Source organism: Cotesia glomerata, linkage group LG7, assembly GCF_020080835.1.
Source record: "Cotesia glomerata isolate CgM1 linkage group LG7, MPM_Cglom_v2.3, whole genome shotgun sequence".
NCBI classification, from domain to species: domain Eukaryota; kingdom Metazoa; phylum Arthropoda; class Insecta; order Hymenoptera; family Braconidae; genus Cotesia; species Cotesia glomerata.
In genome coordinates, this window is record NC_058164.1 from 6905031 (window position 1) to 6932185 (window position 27155).

Below are 27155 nucleotides of genomic sequence, written 5' to 3' on the forward strand. Positions count from 1 at the left end.
ATCCGCGGTCTATTCTTTCCTAAAAAATTTTGTTTTTTTACAGTAAGCTCTCATAATGCTTAAATTATTTTATTGTATAACGATTTTGCGTTCTAATTACGCGGAAATCACCAAAAAAAAAAAAAAAAAAGACAAAAAAAAAATTCGTCCTTTCACCCTCGTACAATACTTTAAAAGTTTCTCCTCGCCGCTACACCTTTGTTATTCAAATTTACAGTATAAAATTTTTTTATTGAGGCATTTAACTTTTTTATTAGCTTTTATGATTATTATTATAACTGTTATCTAAGTAAGCGTATTATGAACCAATGAAAAAAGTTTTACTTGTCACCCAAATAGTGATTATAATATTAGCGGCGGCTTTTTCAAGGCAGAAACATTAAACACAACTTGAATTCGGATTCTCTTCGTGCTGGTAATTTTTTTCGGGTAAAAAATGATAAAAGTACCTCCACAGTGTAGAGGTACGCCTTTCGCCTGGGGTACACGATCATCACCATCGCGCAGTGTGGTGTATAGTATGTATGGTATGGTACGGCGAGCTCCTTTGTTCAGGATTATAATGAATTCAGCAAGTTTTGTCGAGGGTAGTAGTTTCCTGGCAGCACCCTCAAAATTGGCGTCTAACGTTTGGGGTAGCAGCCAGCGACGGTAGATACTAACAACAACGGTGTGCCATGATTATGGCTCCGGGTATGATCAAGAGTCGGGAAAGGGGGTGCCACGGGGTCGTCGATGAACCAGGCCCGAGCCGTAGATTATGGAAGCGGGCTCGAGGAGAAATATAGTAGACGTAGACGCAGAATATGGAAGCGAATGATGGCAAAGAGTAAGTAAGTGAACGGTTTTAAACCAGGGGGCTTCAACAATTTATAGACTGACGCTTCCTTTATGACAAGCTACTCATTTTATCTTTTATTCCTCTTTCCCTTTTCATTATTATTGCTTCCGTTTTTTTTGTCTACCGTCTACTCGCAATTTTTAACCCCAGTCGGAAAAATTATTCAAATCACTTTATTTTATTTAAAACATATCTATTAATTGTTGGCTTAATGGTTGAGGCTGTTGATTGCCAAAAATAGCCTAAGTTAAGCGCTTATATGCAATCCTAGACATAAATGGTACATTGTAATCATTCAGTTCTACAAATAATTTTCCTGGAATATAATAATGAGGGCTGTTTATTTTGAAGCTTATAAATAATTCATCTGACCTAGCTATTAATTGTTTAAGACAGCTAAAGGTAACATGAATATCTTAGTTCTTGCAAAATTAATTCAAAGGAAATAGACTGATTATTATTGAACAGTTTTGAGAGAGCTTGCTATTTTGATACCAACTGTTGATCGATAAGAGGTAAATAAATAAATATATAAACGATGAGATCAAAATATTATTTGTGAAATCATATAAAATAGAGAATTTCATAGATAAATAAATATTGTCTTCAAGTTGATATTCACTTATTTTTAGTTTCAAATAAAATAAAACAGTGGTTCGATTCTCACTTGAAATAAGTTAATATTCATTCATTTATTTATTCAACGAAATATTTTCTAATTCATATTCAGAAAGTATAAACTGGACAAAAACACGGCAAATATTTCAATAATAAAATTTAGTAATCGATAATAGCTATACATAATTTCGCTAAAAAAATATAAATATTTTTCTGCATTAAAAATTGAAGGAACGCGATATATTTCTCATTGATCAGCCAAACGATAAACCACCCATAAACATTAAAGATATAAGATCAGAAATGTAAGTATTCGTAGACGTGTATCACGTGTCTGTATTGTCTGAATTAGCAACTATTTGAATCGACAACTGAAAGGTCTGCGAGAACAATAACTCAAACAATTTCTCGAGTTAATAAATTTATAAAAATAAAAACTTTGTAATCCATTAAATTACACGGTAATATTAATATTATTACATCAGCGAGTACAGAATACAATGTTCACTCGAAAGAAGCGTAGATAAAATCCTATTAATTGTAAGTCATTATCAAGTACCGGTGAACATATATAATATTTTTACCTCTACTCAGACATCTGATTTTCTCACGTTAATAGAATTAGAGTTTAATATATGAACTAGAGTTTATTTAATGCTAAACAAAAGTATTTGCAGATAACAAAACCTAAAGCTCTAACAATTGCAATCATAACTGTATCTCCATTGTTACGCAATTAATATATCACTTGTTTGGTATTAGCTTAACTGGCAATCTGTTTAGTGGCGAGAAACAAAGCTGGTTAAACTTTAATTTAACAAATATGTGAGGTAAATGCCAGTAATTATCTAAACTCTTCGTTGGGTGATATCGAGTAATCTCTCTCTGGTATTTTTATTTTTATTTTTATTTTTAGTTGGTTGTTGCCTTTTAAGTACAATGAAATATTCATTACACGGGTACCGAGGGTGTTTATTCATTTAGAATTTAGAATGAATAAAATCCGGATAATTGAGATAAATAGTTTATTCCCGTGTAAATTGTTATCTGACTGGTAAAACACGATCGAAGAATTCAAACTCAATAATACAAAGCATTAAATTACAATAATAATGCCGGACAATGAAATGGGCTTTTTAACCAAGGCACAGGTGAGCTAGGCGTTATAGAATTACAAGATTTAAGTGTGAATATATGTGTAAGTCATGTTGCAGCAATCCAATCTTTGTAACCATATATTTATAATATTGAAGAAAAATGAAAAAAAAAAAAGTGGATAAGAATATTAAAATCTCAAGGATAATATTAAAAGACGATTGTTTGAGGGGAGGAATATCAGAAATAATAATAAAATATTAAATGAAATGCATGGAGCTTGATCGAGACAAGGTATTATAAAAACTACAAAAGCTATCGAATGACAAAAAACGCGAAAAAAAAATTAGTCTTGTAGTTTTTAATAAAAAAAGGAGAAAGAGGTCGTAAAAGGTCGGTAAGATTTATATATGTATATTTGATGTATACATATGTATATTATTCGTATTTATTATTGAAGAGTCTGAGTCGTTGAGCTCTTTTGATGCCAAAGTTATTGTGTGTGGACTTCAATACGTTTTTATTTGTCATCATCATATACTTTGTATTATAAATATGTCATTTCATTTTTCGAGTTCAATGCTTCAATGGGCACTTTTATGAGTGGGTTGAGGGATCATGTCTTGTTAATGCTGTCGATTTTAATAATGGGACAGAGTCAATAATAAAATTTAAAAATTTTGGTCGTTTTAAAGATGAAAGAATTTCTTTAAAAATTTCAAATTTTTATCGATTAAAGTTTCTTAAGAAAAATTGTAAAAAATTCGCTTGATTCGAGAAAAAAACTCTTGAATAAGAAAAAAATCATTTTGAAGAATTTCTTTATTTTAAATCAAGACAAAAAATTCTTGAATAAAGCAAAATTTTCCAATTTAAACATTATTGGTTATTTTAAAAATGACAAAATTTCTTTAAACTTTTAAAATTTTAATCGATTAAAAAGTCTCCAGAAAAATGGTAAAGAATTCACTAGATTCAAGAAAAAAAACTCTTGAATAAAAAAAAAAAAAAAAAAACCATTTTGAAGAATTTTTTTATTTTAAATTAAGACAAAAAATTTTCGAATAAAGCAAAATTTTCCAATTTTACAATTATTGGTCATTTTAAAGATGACAAAATCCTTTAAACTATTAAAATTTGAATCGATTAAAAATCTTTTAAGATAGATGTTAAAAAATTCGTTTGATTCAAGAAAAAAAAACGCTTGAATAAAAAAAAAAAAACTATTTTGAAGAATTTTTCTATTTTAAATCAAGACAAAAAATTCTTGAATAAAGCAAAATTTTCCAATTTGACAATTATTGGTCATTTTGAAGATAAAATTCCTTTAAACTTTTGAAATTTTTATCAATTAAAAAGTCTCTTTATAAAAATGGTAAAAAATTCGCTAGATTCAAGAAAAAAAATTCTTGAATAAAAAAAAAATTTTGAAGAATTTCTTTGTTTTGAATCAAGACAAAAAATTCTTGAATAAAGCAAAATTTTCCAACTCGAACATTATTAAGGCTTGATTCAAGATTATCAAATCCTTTAAAATGATTTTCTTGAATTGAATTAATTTTTTTTTTTAGTATAAAAGTTAATATTACAGCTAGTGTCGATAATAAAAGAACGATTTAGCAATTTCAGAGCAACCCATATAAATGTTTTCTAAAAAGCACTGGAGTGTCGGAGGTCGGAGCCTCTAAAACAAACGGAAATGTGGGTGATAAATAAAATAATCGATAGGTGAGTGGATAAGAACTAGGAGATTAATTAATTGTCTGGTGAGCCGGCGGGTGCAAAGCCGTCGCTTTACCGTGCAGTGGAAATAAAATGGGTGCGGTGGAAGAGACACATTGCGATAACTCTTTCGGTATCAGTGCAGGGCTCGCGTTCAGCTTGTCGAGTGGCGTGGACCGAGTCAGGCCCGTGGTCTATTCACTCCGTATTCCACCTACAACAGAATAGAATAGAGATAGAGCGAGCGAAAGACTGGGGACAGGGTTCGGTTTAGGTTGTCGGTGACCGGGAGCTCAGTAGTATAGTGTAGAGGGGGAGGAGATCGTTGAGTCGGGTAACGAGAGGATTAAGAGCCGAGTGACATGGCGCCACATGTTCACGGGCGAGAATTATCGTCGCAATTACGGCTAACGTCAACCTCTCCGCATCGACTTCCGTTCTGTTCGCTCTACTCGCGAGTCCAATGCCCACAGACTTTGTTTTATGTATAGTTATACGTCTATATATATTTAATAGCATCGACTCTCACCCTCTTCCCTTAATTCTCTTTACTCGATTCGATATTGATTTTATTTTTGGGTTGTCTGATTTTTTTCTTCAATATTAATTCGATCAATTTTATTTTATTTTATTAAAAATTATTTTCTTTCGTCGAAATAAAATTTTTTCTGAGTAAATTATTTTTCTCATATATATATTAAGAAAATAAGCAAAATTTTGTGACCCGGATATTTATATGATAAAATGGGTTTTAATGATTAAATTTAGTATTATTAGAAAGGTCTTGACTTGAAGTTGTGCCTTTTTAAGGTTTCATATGATTTTCACCAATAATCAATTAATGATGATAAGTATTTAGGTTGCATTCAAAAATGCTCTATTCCTAAATACATAGAATTAAGAAATGACCTTGTATTTTGTGAGCTGTTAACATTTTTAAAAATATAAGCTCATTCCGATGTTACACTCATCAAGACCTTTCATTTGAGTACCCACATCAATTTTCCATATATTTATATATATATTATATATTATATATATGTATATATGAAAAATATATCAAAAATGCATGTGGGTATTCAAATGAAAGCTCTTGATGAGTGTAACATCAAGATGAGCTTACATTTTAAAAATATCAATAATTAAGAAATGACCTTGTATCTTTTTAACTATTGACATTTTTAAAGATATAAGCTCATCCCGATGTTATACTCATCAAGACCTTTTATTTGAGTACCCACATCAATTTTTCATATATTTATATAAATTATATATATGTATATATGAAAAATATATCAAAAATGCATGTGGGTACTCAAATGAAAGCTCTTGATGAGTGTAACATCGGGATGAGCTTATATCTTTAAAAAAGTCAATAGTTGAGAAAGTACAGTGCAATTTAACAAATATCCCGTGAAATATTGACATTTTTAAAGATATATGCCCATCCCAATATTACACTCATTAAAACCTTTCATTTAAGTACCCACATCAATTTTTCATATATTTATATATATTATATATATGTATATATGAAAAATATATCAAAAGTGCATGTGGGTACTCAAATGAAAGCTCTTGATGAGTGTAACATCGGGATGAGCTTATATCTTTAAAAACGTCAATAGTTAAAATACAAAAAAAAATGCTAGTAGAAAATTATCGATCATTCCATTAACATTAAAAAAAAATCTTCTAATGATAAAAATGCGTCTAATAAACAAAAAAAAAATGTTGGTTAGAGTAAATGTGATTAAATTAAAAATTGACGGTGTATAAAGTGTAATTAAATTTAAAATGTAAATGTGTACGAGTCACGAGCAAATACGCGAGAGGTTTTGCTTCAAATTATTGGGCAACTTATCGCACCGCGAATCAATTAGGCTAATAGTTGTTTACGCTCGCGGGTGCGCTCGTTCGAGAGATATACCGTACCGAGTAGTATAGTAGAGAACAGAGCGACCAAATACGAATGCGAGCAGAGGGATGTAGTGATGTAGTCGACGTCGATGTGGGACTTGCCTATTCCACTCGACTCCAATCCAGTATACTTATAACTCTAACTATACAACTATACTAGTGTACTATTATATACTACAGTAGACTGGGGTATCATACTATAGTTTCTCTACTGCGGACTGCGGTTGACCTCATGTATAGCATCCCATCGACGTAGGTGGTGAATCCACAGCTATATGTGACCGCGTGTGAGAAAGCCTTCTCTACAATTCTCCGAGCTCTATATACTCTCGTTATCAGCCCTTGCCGTTTTTTACTTTTTTTTATTACAAATCAACTACTATAAAATCAATTCATTTCTTTTTTTTATCTTACTCCTATTCACTTCACTTCAATAATAAATCAATTTATTATAGATGTACCATAAGTACGCCGGTAACAAGGTTTACACTCAAATTATTATATAAATTCATTTTTTATTACATCGTTAAATTTTTCAATATTTTAAGTTGAAAAATAATTGTTGAATTTATTAAAAAAAAAAAATTTATTAATATTTTTTATAAAGATGAAAAAAAAAAAAATAAGAAAATCATTGATTAAATATCAAAATTATGAATGAAAAAAATCTACGAAAAGAGTTGATGCTCCAGTTATAAATTTTAGATGACCTCAGCAGGCAGTGAGCGTATGCAAGCAAAACCGAAGTAAATAATAAACAATAAAAATAAAATAATTAAAAATTTTCGCGGTATAATATTTATAGAGTCAAAAAAGTACGGGTGAAACTATTGAAACATTAATTAGACTGGAGAATGTCTCGAATACAAAACGAGTTAACATAATAAAATTTGCCCGGGAGGAAAAAGAGTTGCATTGGTAATGCGTGTGATGCATACAATGTTGTGTAGTAGTTATGTATGTACTCGGCGTACTCAGGTTACATACAAAATAGAAAGAACAAGAGCTAAAAAATAATAAAACACCTCTTCCGCGAGTAACAGCCAAGAGGAGCAATAGTGCATGCAAGAAGTGATGCTCGTCTTAAAATTAACCACGTACTAGAGATAATTACCACAATTACACCGCTCAGAAATTAATAGTCGAAATTTTACGTCTTTATCAATAAAACTTTTTCTTTATCCTGGAAAACTTTTTTTTCATAAATTTTTCAAGAATAAATTAACAAAAAAATCAAATCAAAATTGAAGAAATCATCCAGCTAATGTAAGTGACGATATTTATTAGGGCATGATGTAATTTCAGGAGGATAATGCTCTTTATATTATGACAGGAAAGCTTTTGTCGGACACAGTGGCTTTTATACTTTATTAGAGAGTAAAAGAGTAGACATAGAGCTCTTGGTATACCGGGCAGGGGCTTAGTTTGCGCGTGACGTCTCAAACTCAGGACGAGCATCTACAAAAGCTAAAAAGCCGGCGGGTTGCTCGTTTGATCAGAACCACCTACCAGGAGAGCTCGTTTTGTGCCAATCGATTTTCCTCACTTTACTTTACAAAACTTTTGACTCTCTTTTTTATTTTATTTTATTTTATTCATCCCATATACATATACTTACATAGATTTATATTTTCCTCTCATTTTTATACACATTGGCATACATTTTATGTAACATATATAGACAACTTTTATTTGGCTTTCAATGACTCTTGCCAATTCCGTTTTGCATCGCGAATTCTTCGGGTAATTTACCAAAGAACTTTTTTACGACATTCTCGAGTACTGTGTGCCGTTTTTGTGCATATACATTCTCGATTTTTTAAAATCACCGTGCATACATTTCTTCATTGTTGAAAGAACATCTCTGTCTATCTCTTATGATAGTAAAAATAAAATAAAAAAGGCCAACAATGTCAAGTTGTGATAATATCCAATTTATTTTACAATACAACCAAACGACTTTTATTGGTTATTATTTATTTCCTTTCAACAAATATGTCACCTAATAAATAAATTTAATACTTTATTGCCTCCTGCATAATTATTAATTAATAATAATTTATTACCAATAAAACTGGTATTTTTATCTCTCATTATCTTTGAGCTCGGTGTGAAAACACTGGAGCAAAATATCAAACTATTTATAGAAAAAATTATAATTAAAAAAAAAAAATTTATTCTTAAGCAAAAATTATTTTTAAACTGACTTTCATGTCACATTCTTTACCATCCCACCTCCAATAAACATGTCAATTAATAACCCGACTTTCCATAATTAATATCGAATTATTTTTCAACAAAACAAGTACAGTATCTTTATCAATAAACATATACCTCTGATTAAAGTAATCGGGTACGAATAAAACGAGCATATCGAGTGTTGTTAATTGATTATTAATATTTAGTTGATTCGAAAAGCCCGAAAAGAAGAAGAATAATAATAATAATAATAATAATAATAATAATAAAGAGAAAGAGAAAATAGCAAAAAATTTGAAAATAAAAATAAAAATAAATGATTGCGTATGCATGCGCGTGAACTGGTGAAGCGAAGCGATTGCTTTGTAATTTTGCGTACACCGTTATTTGCAAACCCGATCGTGACTATCCAGCTTGCATTGAACATTCACGCGGGCGCATAACGGTCCTACCACACGTATTTTCGGCGAAGCTATACAGACTGGACCCACTGGACTCTATACTGTATTCAGTTAAACAGTTGGAGTTGTTCTGGAGAAACCAGAGACAATATTAACCCAAGCTTGGTTCAACTACCAGAGTTCCCCGAAAACAATCCGCCACGGCTGTTATGGATCGGATGATATGACCGAGGGGAAGATAAAGATGCCGATAAGGACAGAGATAAAAATAATAAAAATAAAGGCAAGTAAAGAGAGAAAAAATGTATTTACAGAGATTAAAGTATGCCTGGATTTTATGTACATGTCCGAGTTAAATGACGCGTTTGCAATGAGTGAGGCTCTACTCTCTACTACCCCACCGTACATTACACTCCATCTGTATATACATAATATATAATGTACAGTATGCCGAGTGAGGACTTTTACAACCGTTTGATTAGCCGTGAGCAATTTCGTACCGCGGTCAACAATGCTGTGTTATATGGTTTAGTTTGTTATGCATTGCATTCATATGTATTATTATAATTATTATTATTATTGTATATGCCAGAGTAAGAGTGTATCAATGAGAGGCTGACAATGGAGAGCCAGGGCTGTACTGCGGTCACGTAAGCTCTAAATACAAACTTATGCACCCACACCTTTACTTTCCGCGAAAAGGTTTCTCCGAGTGGCAAAATGGCATTTGCTCTGTGCTCCGTACTAATACTCTTTTTTCTCTTTGCGTCAGCCTTTACTCTGACACCGCTTTGTGGGACTTATTATTTTCCAAGTTGTGTTGGTTCCACTAACCGCTGGTTTAATCGTCGCCGGCAATTTACTTCAGCTGACTGCTCACAGGCGCGAGCTTTACGATCGCTCTTCAGTTGTATTGTATGTCATTTTGTAATAAAATATTTTAAAGTTAGATATGCAATTTTTAAAAATTATTGGGTTAAAGTTTAAAATTTTAATTGGAAATTGAAAAAAAATTCCCTTCAGCGTAATTTAGTATAAAGGAGATTTAAAAAAAAAATTGAATTAACAATTTAGGATGCTATTTATTTTTTGTGTTGGATCGCTCAAAATTAATGATATTAAAATGGTTAAACTATAATATTGAGTTAATTTCTTGTACAGTTAAATGCCGGGTTAACAAGCTATTTTAAAATAAAATAGTTGATTCAATTATTAAGTGTTTTTGAAGGAGGCCGCTTACCGTCGGCGAGTATGAATGCACGGTAAATATATTAATATTAATAATAATATTAAGAATGAAAAAAACGGTCAATAGCTTGATGCACAAGTTTAAGCCGTAAAAAGCGTTTTAAAAAACCCGCAATAAAATTAAACATCCATTCAGGATAATATTAATAAGTTTGGAGATGTGCGCAGGAGGAACCGGTTTAACCTTCACGCCGGTAAACGAACATTCCCGAGCCGACACATCGTTTTTACTTGTGTGCATGTGTACCACAGCCAATACTTGCCCGCTTTAACTTAAATGCAATACATAATATAGTATATATAATATAAAATATAATAAGTAATAAGTAATGTAACCAAACGTAAAGAGAAAATGACAAACCGGCGTCGGAGGATTTTATTTTTTGGGGGCAACCAAAGCCACTAAATCGTAATGAGTTTTGCGGATAAAATAAAAGTCTTGTTTGACACCTACAAAATTTATTTTTTATTTTTATTTTCATTTTCATTTGTCCGTCTCATCGGTATGTTATGTTGACTATTCCACTTTGTTATGTTATGTTATGTGTTTGCTCCTTTGGTTGAGGGTTAGATAGTTGGTTTGCGAGTTATGAGTTTATGAGAAAGAAATTCAGTGCGTGGAAGTTATAAAATAATTCCAGGAGGACCACAGAATCTCATAAACATTGACAGTACTCGACCGCAAGTAGTTATTGGGAGTGAAATTTGTCGGGTGATTTCATCTCGAGACTCCTGAGGGCTCTTCGTGCTCTATAACATCGTCTTCACAACACATTTACTTTTATTCAGCTACCTCAGTCTCATTCAATTTTTATAACTGTCTGAAAACAGATAAAAAATATAAATGTGCCAACTTTTCTGTCTTTTTATTATTTATTGTTACTTTTCTTTTTTCGGGATCATTTAAATTATTTTCAGGGGTATATATAACCGTAAGGCGGGAACCTTAATTGTTTTTTTTTCTTTTATTTTTTTTTATCCTTCATTCTGAAGGGATAGGAGCAATATATTGCTAGCGAAGAATTGTTGTTTTTATTTGAAAGAAATTTCAGCAGATCCAAACAAAATACCCGACGAAAAAATCAACCCAAATAATTTATTTTATTTTAATGCAGTAATTAAGACCAGGCCATTAATAAAAACACTTTATTTTAAATTACGACTTTAATATAAACCTAAAAAAAGCAATGAGAGTTAAAAATTAATTTTCGGGATAAAAAATGAAACCGGTTACCCGAAAATTTATCCCGCTACTAAAATAAAAGACTATATTAATTTAAATTTAGCGAATGACTACAATAGCAATAAAAAAAAAAAGGAGAATATAAAAAAGCATGCATTAGATATTTAAACCGGTGTAAAAAGAGGCGAATAAGAAAAAAATAATAATCTTTTAGTAAATCATAATTAAAGACCCCCATTGCGAATTGCACCGACGTGTATTCCTCGACGAATAACCATAATGTATGCCCACTGTTTAGCCATATACTGTGTGGTGTGTTATGCTGGCCAGTACCATATAACATATACATACCAGTCTACTTTATAACGTGCTCCCAGCCACCAAGTAACCCACCGGGCTGGACCATGTGTCTTCTCCGTCCTGGTACTGTCCACATTTTTCCTTCATTTACGTATTCTTGCTATTCCTCCTCCCCAACCCCCACATTATCCATCTCTGCCTTTAATTTTGTATATCCTTTTGCTTTTTTTCCCGTTAATTTTTTTATTTTTCGTTCTCCATGTACTTGAAACCTTTTTTTTTTTATCAGGGTATTTTTTTTTCTCACAATAAATCACTTCCGCAACTTCCGCATTATTTATACACGGTCCAGGTTAAAAGATTCATGTACGCCTTCACGTTCTTTACTTCGGTGGCTCACAAATTTCCTAGAAAATAAAAATGTTTAACACGATAATAAACCTGACAAGAACACATAAGATTTCTGATAAATTAGAGCCAACTTACATCCGAAAAACAAATTGTTGAGGAAAAATAAATAAAAAAAAAAAAAAAGTTGGATAAAAATTCAGGTGTGTTTATCGATACCCATTTATAAATTATCACGCCTTACTTGTATGATATAATATTATCTGTTGTCCCGACAAACCGATAACTAAATTTATTGCTCCACTACTATACTTATAATACTAATAACAAACAGGTCTGATGGTGGTTAAATAGATCTATTTATTGGTTGTTATTATTGGAACAGATATATGACTGTCAAAGTAAATAAAGAGAGGGAAAAATTTAATAATTAAATTCAATTTAATTTCTCCCAGTACTGAGAGAAGTGGATAAATATTTATTCGTTAAATTACATCAATGTAAAGAGAATTTTAGTTAGAATGTTTCTTTCATACGCTCAATTATAAAATATATCTACCGTATAATATTATAGACTTTTTATTTCATTTATTCCGAGGGAATAAGTTTGTGAATAAAAGTATAAATAAATATAAAAAAACTAAATAGGTAAGTCTAAGAGAGTCGAGGAAACATCGTTACGTTTTCAGAACTTTGTAGACTGTAGACGGATAGAAGTGAAATTGAGTTATTACTCAGAAAGATATCCATCTTTCATACTTTTTAAAGTGACGAACGTTCAACAGTCAACTGAAAATACAACATCCTGGCTGTCTAATCAAAATTTCATTTTAACCAACTCAATTATTTTATTTTTTTTTTTTTTTTATATTTTATGGTAGACAGTACAAAACTCGTGCGATGCGCCGACCTTTACTTTTATTATTGTATCTTACATCTTATATATTTTATTGGATTTTATTTTACCGACCCACACAAATTTACACGCGCAAAAAGCACTTTAAAATTTACTGGCGCAAATAAATTTTGCCGGAACTACGTTTTTGACTCTGAAACTTACAATGGAGAGCTTTATCTGATAAACTTTTTATTTCTAACTCTTTTTGTATTACACTTAAGTAATATCAAAAGCTTACTAATAATTTTAGGAAAAAAATTTCTTTACAGCGAATTTCTAGAACAAAGATATTTTTTTTTTTTTTTTACTTATTATATTTTTAGCAAAACGTTTGATAAATCAACCATTTACAGAAATATAAAATATATATCTATAAATTTTCTTTCAAGAGTAACTTTAATGAAAAAGCCCGTAAAAAGCCAAAAATTTGACTCGGGCTTTTCCACCGCGTAAAAAAATCAAAAAATAGAATCTAAAAATTTGTTTATTTTCTGGTTACAATTTAAAGGCTTTCAGAGTAGGTTATACATATACATAATATAGATATACACACATGTGAGCATCAGAGTAGAGAGCAAAGAGTAGAGGGTAAAACGAAAAGCAAGTTTAACAAACGAACGAAAACTCGATTTAGAGTGCCATGCATCATGCTCCATGCTCTAGTGTTTTCCCCGGCATTGAAAATTCATGGTACAGTCCGACGTTCTTGAATCACGACGTCGACTAAGAGGTACTCGTGTACGAATCCCATTTTTACGTTACGCGCAACTTCTCTTCGCTCTTCTCTTCTCGTTCTACTCGAGTCCGAAAGAGTTTTCCGCCGTGAATCCTCAGCTTGAGTATTATACAGCACTTGCGACAACACATTCCGCGAATCCCTCCGCGTACCAATCTTTCCACACATTAAACTTTCTCCCAATATACGCACACGTGTCTGAGAACTCCTGAAAAATACATCCCGAATGTTTCCACGTTCAACGCGATTCATTTTCCCGCACACATGCAGGTCTAATTTTATGTCTGAATTTTTATTGATAATTACTAGCACTTTCTCAATTACCAATTATAATGATGAACTTTTAACTTAAACTAACAACTTTGCAGTCACTATGTGACTGCCACACGGAAAAATAAGTAAACTGTAATAAATAACAGTTGATTTATAATAAGTACACAGAAAGAATGGTTCACTTGAACCAAGAAAATATTTTTCTTGCTAATTATTTTCTTGGGCGAAAAAAAATTTTTTTTTAACACAAGAAATTTCACTTATTCCAACAAAATTAATTCTCTTGCTTCAAGAAATACGTATCTTGATCCAAGACAATTTATTTAAATCAAGAAAATTTTCTTGTTTTGAGAAAATTTTTCTCTTGCTCCAAAAAATTAAATTCTCGATAATAAATTTTCATTAATATTTTTATTGACGAATATGTCAAATGGGAAGATCAAATAATATTGAACCATTTTCTTTCATTCAATATGTATAATTGCGTGCTAAAATAATCTAAAATGGGTATCAAATATTCAAGAGAAAAATTTTCTCAAGGTGAGTAAATTTTTTTCTCAGCTGAAGTAGGTGGCGCTGCTTCCCTAAAGTATTTAAAAATCTTGATTCAATATAAAAATTTATTGTATCAAGTATTTATGATAATTTGAATTAAGAAAAATTACTTCCACCAAGAATAGAATTTCAAGAAAAATTTTTACTTCGGCCAAGACAACTTCGGTCTTCCTTCGGGCATCCGAAAATTTACTTGAGCTAAGAATTTTATTCTCCAGTCAAAAAATCTTTTTTTCTGTGTAATGATCAACTGCTAAAAATTACCATTTCAAACAGTAAAATCGTGATTTTACTATTCACTTTATAACATTTACCATTTACTTTTTACATGGAAGAAAATACTATTTCAAACAGTAATATTCGATATGTAAATGTCTAAAATGTTAAAGTATAATAATTAAGAATTCAGACTACGAAATTTATCATTTCGTACCTAAAAAATGATCTTATGATATGTAAAAAGTATAAAATAAAGTTAGTAAATTTCTAATACAAGCAACGTCAATATTTACAAAGTAAAATGGTAAACTTTAAACGTAACGCTAAAAATCAAACTGTAATTATTGACTTGCTTGAACTGGTAAAATGTATATTTTAAAAGTATAATTTTTACTGTTTCAAATGTTAAATTCTCCCAGAGTGAGACCCCCTTCTCTTTCATCTGAATTCCTCTTCACCTCATAATATGGACTATATATTGAAATGTCAATTTTTACTGTTTGAAACTGTAATTTTTTAAGATGAAAGAGTCGTTATTTACTATAGTGACAGCTACTAATCACTCATTTTGGATATTAAATTATAAATTGTGGCTTTTATACTTTCTACATTAAGTTTTGTAATATTTATATTTTTGAACATTACAGTTTACTTTTTTCCGTGCAGGACTTGTGAACTATAAATAAATAAAATTTAGCTTTATTAAATAATGATTTTTCATCTTAATCTTAATCTTATTTTACAGATTGATAAATATTAGTATTTTATTTTTTCTATTTCCTTGTAATTTGATTGTTTTCGATTGTTTATATTGGGGTAGAATACAATCCAGATTTCGTTGATTGATGAGAACTTTCTTATCTGGTCGGCGAGAAGATTGACGTGTTACGGTGGTGTCGGGTGATGGTTCGGAGCAGTGTTTATTTGATTAGATACAGAGGAGACGAAAGATATTTGTCAGGATGTTTGTCTGATAAAAGTTCTTCGAATCATTTGTGGTATTTATTTAAACAAAATTTCCGATAAAAAATAAGCAATTAATACTTGCAATAAACTTTTGTCAATTTAATATGTATCTGAGTCGCTCATAAAAAGTTCTCATTTAATTAATAATTAAAACTTTTATTTAATCAATACCAAGTTAAATATTTGCAGATATTTTTGCAGTAACTTTTAAAATAAATACCTTATCATACTTAAAGTTTACGGCTACTCGGAAAATGAAATCACACTGATTAAAAAAATTAAATCAATTACTGAGATATTTAGTAATTTAAAGTTTTTAAATAATAATGAAAATAAAGCTGGACTTTGATCATTGAATAAAAACTCTTTTATTCTTAATGCAATAAAATAATAATAAAAAATATTTTTTTATGATTCATGTAATAAAAGAGTGAGGAGTCAAGTATACAGTTATGATAGTGGGTATTTTAAAAATAAACAAAAACAATCTTTGAATAAAATGTTTAGCTGAGATTCATTGAAAAAAAAAAAAAAAAATGAATAATAATGAGTCAAAGAAAATAAAAAAGATAACATAATTGTCAGCACATGTAGTCAGCACTTGTATTAATATGTGTGTAGACTAAAAGACCTCTATATATACTGTATATTTATATATTATATTTTATATTATGTATTATACAAACTACTCACTCACTCGACCACATAACAGAATAAAAATGTTTTCGTTTGATACTCAAGTTGTATATATTATACACACGAGTAACCATACGTCAGACGTATAAACCATATCGACGACTTTACAAACTTGCCTCTTGCTCTCAACTCAACTCAACTTTGCTCAGAGGATTCTTAAGAGCAAGCCTTCAAGATACGGTTGACAGTAATTAACGACTGAATTTTTTTCTCTAATCATTTTAATTTTAAAACAAATTCCATAAATTTTTTCCGTTGAAAAATTTTATTAATTTTTTCCTGGATATAAACGTATATTAATATTATACCTATTAATGATTCATTTTGATTTAAAATATCTGCTCTGATGATAAATTAATTTTATTTAAGAGCAAAAATTTTTTAATAAGAAAAAAATTAATCTATATTTTTAAGAGAATAAGAAAAATTTTGTGTCCAGGATAGTCAATTTATTATAAGTATTTAGACTGCATTTGAAAAAACTCTATCTCTAGATAGATAATTAAGAAATGACCTTGTATCTCGTGAACTATTGACATTTTTAAAAATATAAGCTCATCCTGATGTTACACTCATCAAGACTTTTCATTTGAATACTCACATCAATTTTTCATATATTTATATATATTATATACATAAATATATGAAAATGCATGTGGGTACTCAAATGAAAGCTCTTGATGAGTATAACATCGGGATGAGCTTATATCTTCAAAATATATATTATATATAGTTATATATGAAGAATATATGAAAAATGCATGTGGGTAATCAAATGAAAGCTCTTGATGAGTGTAACATCGGGATGAGCTTATATCTTCAAAAACATCAATATTTAAAAAAGTACAGTGCAATTTAACAAAATTCATTATTTAATTAAACAAAATTTTATTTATTTATAGTTCACAAGTCACGGCAGTTACATAGTGACTGCAGGATTGCTAGTAATGATTTAATTGCATATTTTCAAAACTGCAGTAAAAAATTTTTCTTTAAACGACTAATTTAAATTCTGTTGAATTTTTTTTGCGACAATTTACTAAAAATTAAATATATCATTTCTCCGCACACAAATCGCTGATCTCAACGCTAAAAAAACTACAAAATACAACCTTTGATAACATTCGGGCGTAGAGAATTAAACCGCGTCTCTCGAAAATTGATAATATATCACGAGACTAACAGCGACGTTTTATAATTGGTTGGTATATTTGCATGGAGTCTTAACGCTTATTGAGGTTTAGCCGCACAGTATGCCGTTGTAGCTCTGCATCATTCCGAACACCGAACACCGAACACCGTGGATCTTGGATCCTGCAGCATAATACATACTCACTGCACTCAATATAATATTATACACACTTTATACTATATACATGTAATGCCCGCGAAGCTAAGTGTTGTGTAGTTGAACCGTAACCGGTCGTCTCTCGTTCACCCGTCGGTTTTTATCATTTACTTGGACGTTATATGCAACCGGCTTGAAACACGCGATGGCGACATATTTTCCTCTCGCTCCGATAGCAACCTCAACCCTCTTGCTATTACGCGAAGCTTCTATTTATTGTTTACATTCGTTCCATCGGCTACGATCTATTCGAATCTAATTATTTATTTATTTATCATTTTTTCTGGCAATAAAACTCCCACTACAAGGCATTTATATCATCCGCTAGCGTACCGCGGGTATCCTTATCCTTAGCATATTATACTTGCTTCGTCACGGCCCCCGCTGTCACATTGATACACCACGCAGAACCTTCTTGTGCTTAACAGCAGCCAACATCCACTACAAGATGGATATAATATTATCGCTAAGCTGCTTGTATACACGCATACCCATAAACAAACTAATATTTAATCAGATGTTTAATAAAGTTATTTATTATTACTCTTATAATTATAATTATCGTCATTATAATTCAGTACAGGGAACAGTGAGGCGTACCAGAGCTAAAACACAACATTCGCTCGGTAAAAACATTATTTATGTTATAAACACAACCGCTCCGACAAATTTATTCCTTAGGAAATAAAATTTTTTGGAGATTTATTTTATTTATTAATTATTGGAAATATTTTTAATCAATATTATTAAGAGAATAAGCACAATTTTGTAGCCAGTGGATTTATATGGTAAATATTTAAGCTGCATTCGAAAATGCTCTATCTCTAGATACTAAGAAAAGACCTTGTATCTCGTGAACTATTGACATTTTTAAAGATATAAGCTCATCCTGGTGTTACACTCATCAAGAGCTTTCATTTGAGTACCCACATCAATTTTTCATATATTTATATATATTATATATATGTATATATGAAAAATATATGAAAATTCATGTGGGTACTCAAATGAAAGCTCTTGATGAGTATAACATTGGGATGAGCTTATATCTTTAAAAAATTACAGTGCAATTTAACAAAAGTCATTATTTAATAAAGCAATAAATATAAATCATGTGAAATTCTCTTTAAAATTAATTAAATAAAATTTCACTTAAAAGATAGTAAATAAATAAATTTCTCAGTGATCGTAAACCTTGTTGATGCGTCGGGTAGCGATATAATGCAATGTAATGTATAATGTATAATATATAATATATAATGTATATTTATAATAAATAGATCCGCTGATGAGTATGTGTTAGTGAGGGCCGGTGGAAAGTACGGGGTAATGCGCGTGGAATGGGATGGCTGGTAACCGTAACGACTGCATTCACCGGTGACGCTTCGACACGGATAATTTCTCATCGACATCGGCAGCGTGGTAGCGTAGAAGCGCAGTAGCATAGGGCATAGGCGTTCGATGTGGACGAGTGCTCGGATAATCCCAAAGATGCATTAATTACTGTTCGACGCGGCGGATAATAGCCGACTGGTGGTCATGAGAACATTCAGCGTGTACTCACTTGATGTGAGTGTGTATCAGGTCACTCCACGCTTTGTTGGTACTAGGATAGAGCTGAGGTGGGCTTCATCTAATGGGTAATGGGACGCTTGCAAAGATCGATGTCCTGTAATTCGTTCGCCGAGGCTACTATATCAGTGTCATTATCATTGCTTGCTACTTTCAGATATTTTCAAGAAATTCAGTATATTAATAAGAGAAAAAGACAAATTTTGTATCCGGGATAGTCTTATGATAAAATCAATTTATTATGATAAGTATTTAGGCTGCATTCGAAAATGCTCTATTTCTAGATACATAATTAAGAAATGACCTTGTATCTGGTGAAATATTGACATTATTAAAGATATAAGCTCATCCCGACATTACACTCATCGAGACCTTTCATTTGAGTACCCACATGAATTTTTTATGTATTTTATATATTTATATATTTCACAAATACCATATATATATAAAATATATAAAAAAAAGCCATGTGGGTATTCAAATGAAAGGTTTCGATGTGTGTAACATCGGGATGAGCTTATATCTTTAAAAATGTATATAATTAAGAAATGTATCTTGTGAACTATTGACATTATTAAAGATATAAGCTCATCCCGACATTACACTCATCGAGACCTTTCATTTGAGTACCCACATCAATTTTTCATATATTTTATATATTTATATATATATATGAATATATGAAAAATGCATGTGGGTACTCAAATGAAAGCTCTTGATGAGTGTAACATCAGGATGAGCTTATATCTATAAAAATGACATTATTTAAGAAAATACAGTGCATTTAAGATAATAAGATATAAGCTCATTCCGATGTTACACACATCGAAACCTTTCATTTGAATACCCACATGGCTTTTTTTTTTTATATATTTTATATATATGGTATTTGTGAAATATATAAATATATAAAATATATGAAAAATTGATGTGGGTACTCAAATGAAAGGTCTCGATGAGTGTAATGTCGGGATGAGCTTATATCTGTAAAAATGACATTATTTAAGGAAATACAGTGCAATTTAACAAAATTCATTATTTAATAAGGCAAAATTTTAATTTTCTATGGTTCACAAGTCACTGCAGTCACATAGTGACTGCAGGTTGCTAGTTAAATTTTATTATTATTATTTTTATGTTTCAGAATGTCTAGGAAGTGTTTGGAAGTTCATCAGCAACATATGGTGAGTTTATTTTACATACCTACATAATTATCGTGTTAAACGTACCAATACCGGAAACAAAACTCCAATATCCTTATTAGTCGATTGCCGATAGCCGGTAATTAAAAAAAAAAAAAAAGAAAAAAGGAAAAAAAAACCTGACGGGAAGTAGATCGAAGTATAGAGGAGCAATTCGTAATTAGAGACAATAACTCAATAACTTTGGATAAAGACCGCAGATAACCATAATACAATATTAATATATATAAAAAATGAAAAAATAAAGTCATTAGCGTTTAATCTCGAGCATTTTGAAGCAGGGTCGGTTGGCTGGTTGGTGCTTGTCATTTATTTAGTAAGGAATTGTAGTATAGTCATTAATGAAATTGGCACAGACGTTCTCTGATCCACTTGCCAGTCGTTTTAATAGTATACTATCGTTTCAAAGTAATTACTGAACTGATGGGATGCGGCTGTCGAGAGGAATGAAAATTGTTGCAATTCGAGGCCGACAATTAGCACACCAGCAAGACGTGAGAGTGATCGTGAGAAGTTTTAAGAAGAGAAATCAACTTTGCTGATTTGGATTGCAAATCTACAAATGTATATTTCGCTTATTTATTACATTTATATATTATTATGTGTGCCGAGAAGTTCGGCTGTATTTTTCGATGCTAATCTTTCGATAGAATATTTTTATTCTTCAATTTGTATGATAAAAAAATACCCTGGGAGATAAAAGTCGAGTATAACAGCCAAAAAAAATTCTGAATAATTTTTCAATCAAGTAGAATTTTTTTAAAAATTTTCTTCGCTCAAAATTTTTCTTTCAAGTCAAGTTAATTTTTTTTTTTTTTATCAGCGTCGTCTATTTTATTCTGTTAAAGCTCTGTAACAAAAATAAACTTTCGGAGCGTAATCGTCGATAATCCAGGGTGTCCAAATTCGAACTTGCTAGTATATAGCTTTTACTTGCAATAAAACACGTCTTTGGTTGTACTAGCAGGTTCTTTCTTAGTATACCGATAGTGAAACCCTTCCCTGGTGGTTCTACTTGGTCCTCGTACTTCGGGTTCAGCCACCGAAGGGACTACGGGTAAGTTTTTCCTCGTTCTCACTTTACTCCTCTTTGTACCTTCGCATTTACACACCCTACATTTGAGTCCTAGGTTGAATACAAGTGTACAGAACTACAGAAAGTACATACATACTACGAGAGTTAGGTCTGGTAACGAGTTCAGCCCAAGAGCTTAAACGAAAAGTACTTTGCGCTCCGCCGGAAAAGCTTGAGTACAATTTATAGATACCCCAATGTTGTTGCCGTGTACTGTGGCTGAGAAAATGCTATGCTGATGCTACTGCTACGGCCCACCCAACCTCTCTCTGGCTTTCTCTCTCTCTCTTCTATCACTATTGCTGTTACTATTACTATCGCTATCACTATCACCAACGGTGGGACTGCTTGTGCCATCGGAAACGGAACGAAAGGAAAGGAAAATTTATTTTCTTGTTAAAAGATTAGACACTCAGAGGTACTCTGACTTTTGTTATCCCCTGACAATATAATAAATTGAATTTCTATTTATTTCTCACTGTCGGATTAAATTAAATTGTTTTAACTATTTACGATTTATTTATTTACTCAATTCGCGGGTTCGTCGAGATTTTTATTTCGTATTTGCTATTTTTAAAGCTGTATTTGATAATTATTTACAAGTAGAGTCCATTTTAATTTTCATTTTTTTGAACAAATTTTTTTTAGGAAAATTTTGATAAACTGTTTTTTTTTGAAAAATACATAAAAAAATGAACAATTTTTTAAAAAATTGATTACCACAATTTTAACAAATTTATAAATTAAAAAAAAAATTGTAATATTCAATTTTTTTTTTAATTGTTCGTTTTTTGTACTTTTCAAAAAAAAAAAAATATATCACAAAAAGATAAAATAAAAATTATACCCAAAAACATGAGAGCCGAAATTTTTTCCAACTTTTGAAGGCAAAAAAGCTATCAAAATCTTTATTTTTATCTGTCACGATATTTTTTATCATAAAAAAAAATTAAAAAATGTTAATTTCTCACCTAGATATGGCCAAAAATTGGGTGGTCCCAACCTTGTCAGTAATTACACTTTATTTGCTTGTTTAAAATTGAAAATAATTTTCAAATTGAAAAAATTTTTAATTAAAAGTAAATTTTTTTCAAGCTTCATTATTAAAGTTTGATGTCACAATAAATATATAAATAAATAAAATTTATTCAGCGATATCTATTGATAATAAAAAAGGATTTTTATTCTCCAAGTATGAAGGCTTACGCAATGCTTCAATTAAAATAATTCAGCAAATATTTATCTCTTGGATAAGAATATTAGATATAAAATGCAAATGTCAACGAGTTTTAATCCAGACTGTTAATTAATAATATATAAAAATTTATTGCCGCAATTATTAGCGACGGGGTATTAAGTTTTGTCCGAAGAGTGATAATTAAAGTTAATAATTAATAAAGTAAATAATTTATCGTGATATTTAATAACACAATGGGATTATTTAGATTCAGATGAATAATTATTCGAGTGAGTAAGTGGGTAAAGTTTAATTATTTAACGTATGCAACAGTAATAGTAATAATAATTATATGAATTCATATAAGTGTAATCTCAATGGCATAAATTACGCGGAGTATGATGATTAATATTCGACTTTATCACTCCGGCTAATCCGATGCAAAGTTACACTCAAATTAAACTATTATACGTAAATTACATCTATCTACGCTGTCGAGAATTCCATCTATCAATTGCTAAATAATATACATTTTTTATTTAATCGAGTTTTGTTGATATGAACAAAACTGGTTGTTGATTAATTAAAAAATGTAAAGTTGGTAAATACCGAGAAACAAAGTTTGTTGAAATTTTATTATGTTAACTTGGTATTTAATTAACAATAACTCGGGTATAACAATATATAATTAATTAATATAACAAAATAACGAGTAAACTATAACTGAAGTATAAATTTAATTATGTAGTATCGCGTATTCTGGAGTTTTAAACAAATTCAAACTAATACATATCGTAAATTAATTACGATATCCCAGTCTAGGTCTAGTTGCTAATTTAACTCTGCTCGTATTGGTTTTAAATATTAAATGATACCCAGTATCACTATCATATGAATTTCAAACTTACTTACTCTATACAAGCCTTCCACCAACGCTAATTATTAACAGTCCAAAATTTACTTAAAGCTATTAATAAGATTAGGATATTGGTTATCAAATTAGTTATCATTTTAGTTGTAGTTAAGCAAATTAGGATAATTTTATTAACTCCACATCATAATAAAATAATTTTTTTTAATTAAATTTGGTCCTTTTCATTTGATCTTTTTGTTTTTTATTTATTATTAAAAAAAAAAATTTAAATAGTAATTATTAACAGTTGAAAATTTATTTAGAGCTATTAATTCAAATAAATAAAGAAAATTTTATTAACTCCACACCATAATAAAATAATTTTTTTAAATTAAATTTGGTCCTTTTCATTTGATCTTTTCGTTTTTTATTTTTTATTAAAAAAAAAAAGAAAATTAAATAGTAATTATTAACAGTTCAAAATTTATTTAAAGCTATTAATTAAAATAAATAAAGAAAATTTTATTAGCTGTACATCTTTATTACAAAATAATTTTCTTTAGTTAAAATTTGGTACGATCCAATAGATCTTGATCAAAATTTTAGTCTTCTCATTTTTTAAAAAATTCTACTAGAGAATTTATAATAATATCTCAAAAATTATATCTCCACTTTAAAACAAGCATTAAAAATAAAAAAAAATTTGTTGTAAAAAACCACCGACCCCAATGATTACTTTACACTTTCTCCGTACGGTGTAAACATCGTTCTAAAACAACAACAATTAAAAACACGTGTACTTTGTATTTGCTAGGTATAAAACACAAGCCATAAAATCTAAAATATCAAATATCAGCATATGCATACATAATAAACTCATTGTACTCCTTTACAAAGGTATCCGCGCATTCGATTGGCGTCGAGTATGTTAGCGGTCTGGAGGGGCGCAACGCCTGTAGCTAAGAACCAACGGTTGCTTTATACTAAACCGTAGTCTCAGTTGCTCAGTACGACAGTTCAACGAGCGTGTCTTCCGAGACTGGACCGCTTAAGCAATTATTTAACACTTAAATCCTAAATTTTATCAAAAAAATACCACCAAAATTCAGACAATCAATCTATGTAAATAAAAATAAATATCAGTCTCTTATCTCTGACCGAGGTCTCAACTTTGACCCAGGCTCCCTCCAAACTATCGCTCAGTGGTTTACAGTATAAACAGATCGATGGTTCCGCAAGTACGAAGGCCGAAAGACTTGTACATTCGGGTTGGAGCACCAATATGACTCCGAACTACTGAACTAGCATAAATCAGAAGCGCTTGACTGACCGGGTGGTTGTAAATAATCCCGAGTGTAATTAACCAGATCGCGAGTGTATGAAAATGAAACGAAAAAATGAAAAATAACAAATTAGAGCGTGGGTGAATGAATAAATAGAGTTTGAAATTTAGCGTGTGGTTTTTATACATGTCACTGTTTTTTATTTATTATCCGAGGCACCAGGATTGGGTTCTACTCAGCAATGAGGTTGTACTCGCGAATGACTCGCGCAATGTGAATGATTGAGTGGAACGTATCGCATCGATGAATGATGCCATGTGTTCTTGGCATGGCTGAAATGCGATCGGACGCCGATTAAATTTTGCTCTTGCTCTCTATACTTATACATTTGCAATATACATGTGCAAAAAATATACATCTACATCCACTACCTTCAACTCCGCATCCATATGCCTCTGTGTCACTCGAGGGTAACTATAGTGTGACAAATAGTTAAGTGCAGATCCGAGTAACCTCAAGTATGTTTACCCTGGAATGTCACGTGTAATCGAGCAAGAGATGTCCTACTGAGATTTCAACCACGCTTATTTTTTATTACATTCTATATTAAATCAATTAATACATGATATATCCAACTACTTGCTGATCGATTGATTGATTGATTAGCCGGAAAAATCTACTTTCTACAGCAATTATTTTTTCTTATCGCGAGTGATTTTATTTCGTGTTTATTGTGTTGAAATAATTTTTTTTGTGACAAATTATTGTGTACAAATTTTTGTGATTTATTGCTGCACTAAAAATCATAAGTGAATTTTAAATTTTAAATCATCAAGCCGAGCAAAAACTTCTTTACCGACAAAAGAAGAAATTATAATTAAAATTACCTTTTAACAATATTTTCTATTTGGATATACACCTCTGCTAAAGTGTCAAAACATTGAAGTTGGATTTAATTAAAAATCCAGGAATTTTCACTCCAGGGAGTGTTTTTTTTTTGTTTTTTTTTCAGTGTGAATGCATAAGTGGGTTTAAAAATTCATAAGATCGTCGAACCTGGAATTTTAATCACCTATTTTGATACTTATCTTATTTTGTCTGTATATTTAATATATACTGGATATTATCAGAAGTGATTTTATTTCGACTAGTGAAGAGTGATGCTCGATCGGTAGATATATTACCTTGGAATCAATAACGGTTCTCCAGTGGTGAGTGAAATATTTTGCCATTTTATTGTATAACATTTAATAATAATCAATCGTGAGTAATTTAGGAGGGGAAAACAGTATATTTAATCAAACCAGGCGCTTTGATAAAATTTTTTAATTTAAAAACAAGCTCTTATTTGAATGATACCGGCATTGACTGGGAGTAAAAAATTCGATTTGAATTTTATCCGTCAAATATCATGTCAAAGTCTTGTTGTGTATAACACAAAAAATGGATATTCATTTGCGCTATTTTGCAATCTCTTAGTATAATTTAGTTTTTTTTATCCAGACATCAAACGATCTCGTAATTAATCATCCGGTCTGCTGTCTCCTGTCGGTTATTAATTTTTAAATTCACTGTCTACTAAATATGTACTGGGATCGAGCCTTACAACTTATAAATAACCGGGTAAAAATTTTTCGAGAAAATAATAATCAACTTGAATTTTTATTACATTGACTGGGAAAAATAAACGTCCTACGGAATCGGAAAACGGCTTTGTGTTCAACACAGCGGGTATTTAAATTAGAAGACTCAATTAAAGACCCCCTAGGTGACAAACTTTATCTCAAGTGATCTATTTGCCGAGATAAAAGTAAAATTAAAAATAAAACTAAATAAACAAATAAATATACAAATGGATAAAAAATGTCAAATAGCCTTTTGAAGAGCATAAGTGAGATAATTATACCCCACAGGGTTTTATTTTAGCTCTGGACTCGCTTATACTCATACGCCGATTATTCGAGGCTGTTTCGTTTAGTTCTTCTTAATGCTATCGCGGTTGCATTTATATTTAATACGATCCAGTATCCACAATTATCTCCGAGCGAAGCAATATATAAAACTCAACGTGAGATTTATAAAAAATAGTGAATTTAGTACCTGGCAACATTTATAGAGTGGTTGTCCTCGACGCCTCGGCTTATGACGTACAGCGCCGAGATAAGACTAAAAAAAAATAATAAATATAATATAATATAATATAATAAATAAAACAAAATAAATGGTACATATATCTATCTATAAGTAAAAGGTGGTTGCTCAGCCGGATGATATTATAAAAAAATGACGCGTGTGCTCGCTCGGGTGGCAACAAACGAACAAACTGGTTCCATACCATTACATGCCCCTTCCCTACCCCTGAATATACCCCGGCTCCCAAGTCCCAGTTCGATGTCGTCCGTGAACACATCAGACATCGGACTCTTC

General features: G+C 30.7%; 1 protein-coding gene across 2 annotated transcripts in view; it reads left to right on the forward strand.

Annotated features, from left to right (window-relative positions):
- Positions 1-27155, forward strand: part of LOC123269366 (latrophilin Cirl-like) — a 256846-nt gene that overhangs the window by 69854 nt on the left and 159837 nt on the right. Inside the window, exon 3 of one of the 2 annotated variants that reach the window (XM_044734995.1) lies at positions 20283-20322. The gene's annotated coding sequence lies outside the window, so the exon portion shown is untranslated. Of the gene's footprint in view, positions 1-20282; positions 20323-24449; positions 25940-27155 lie in introns of those variants that run through there. The other variant, XM_044734994.1, reaches the window with a different exon arrangement.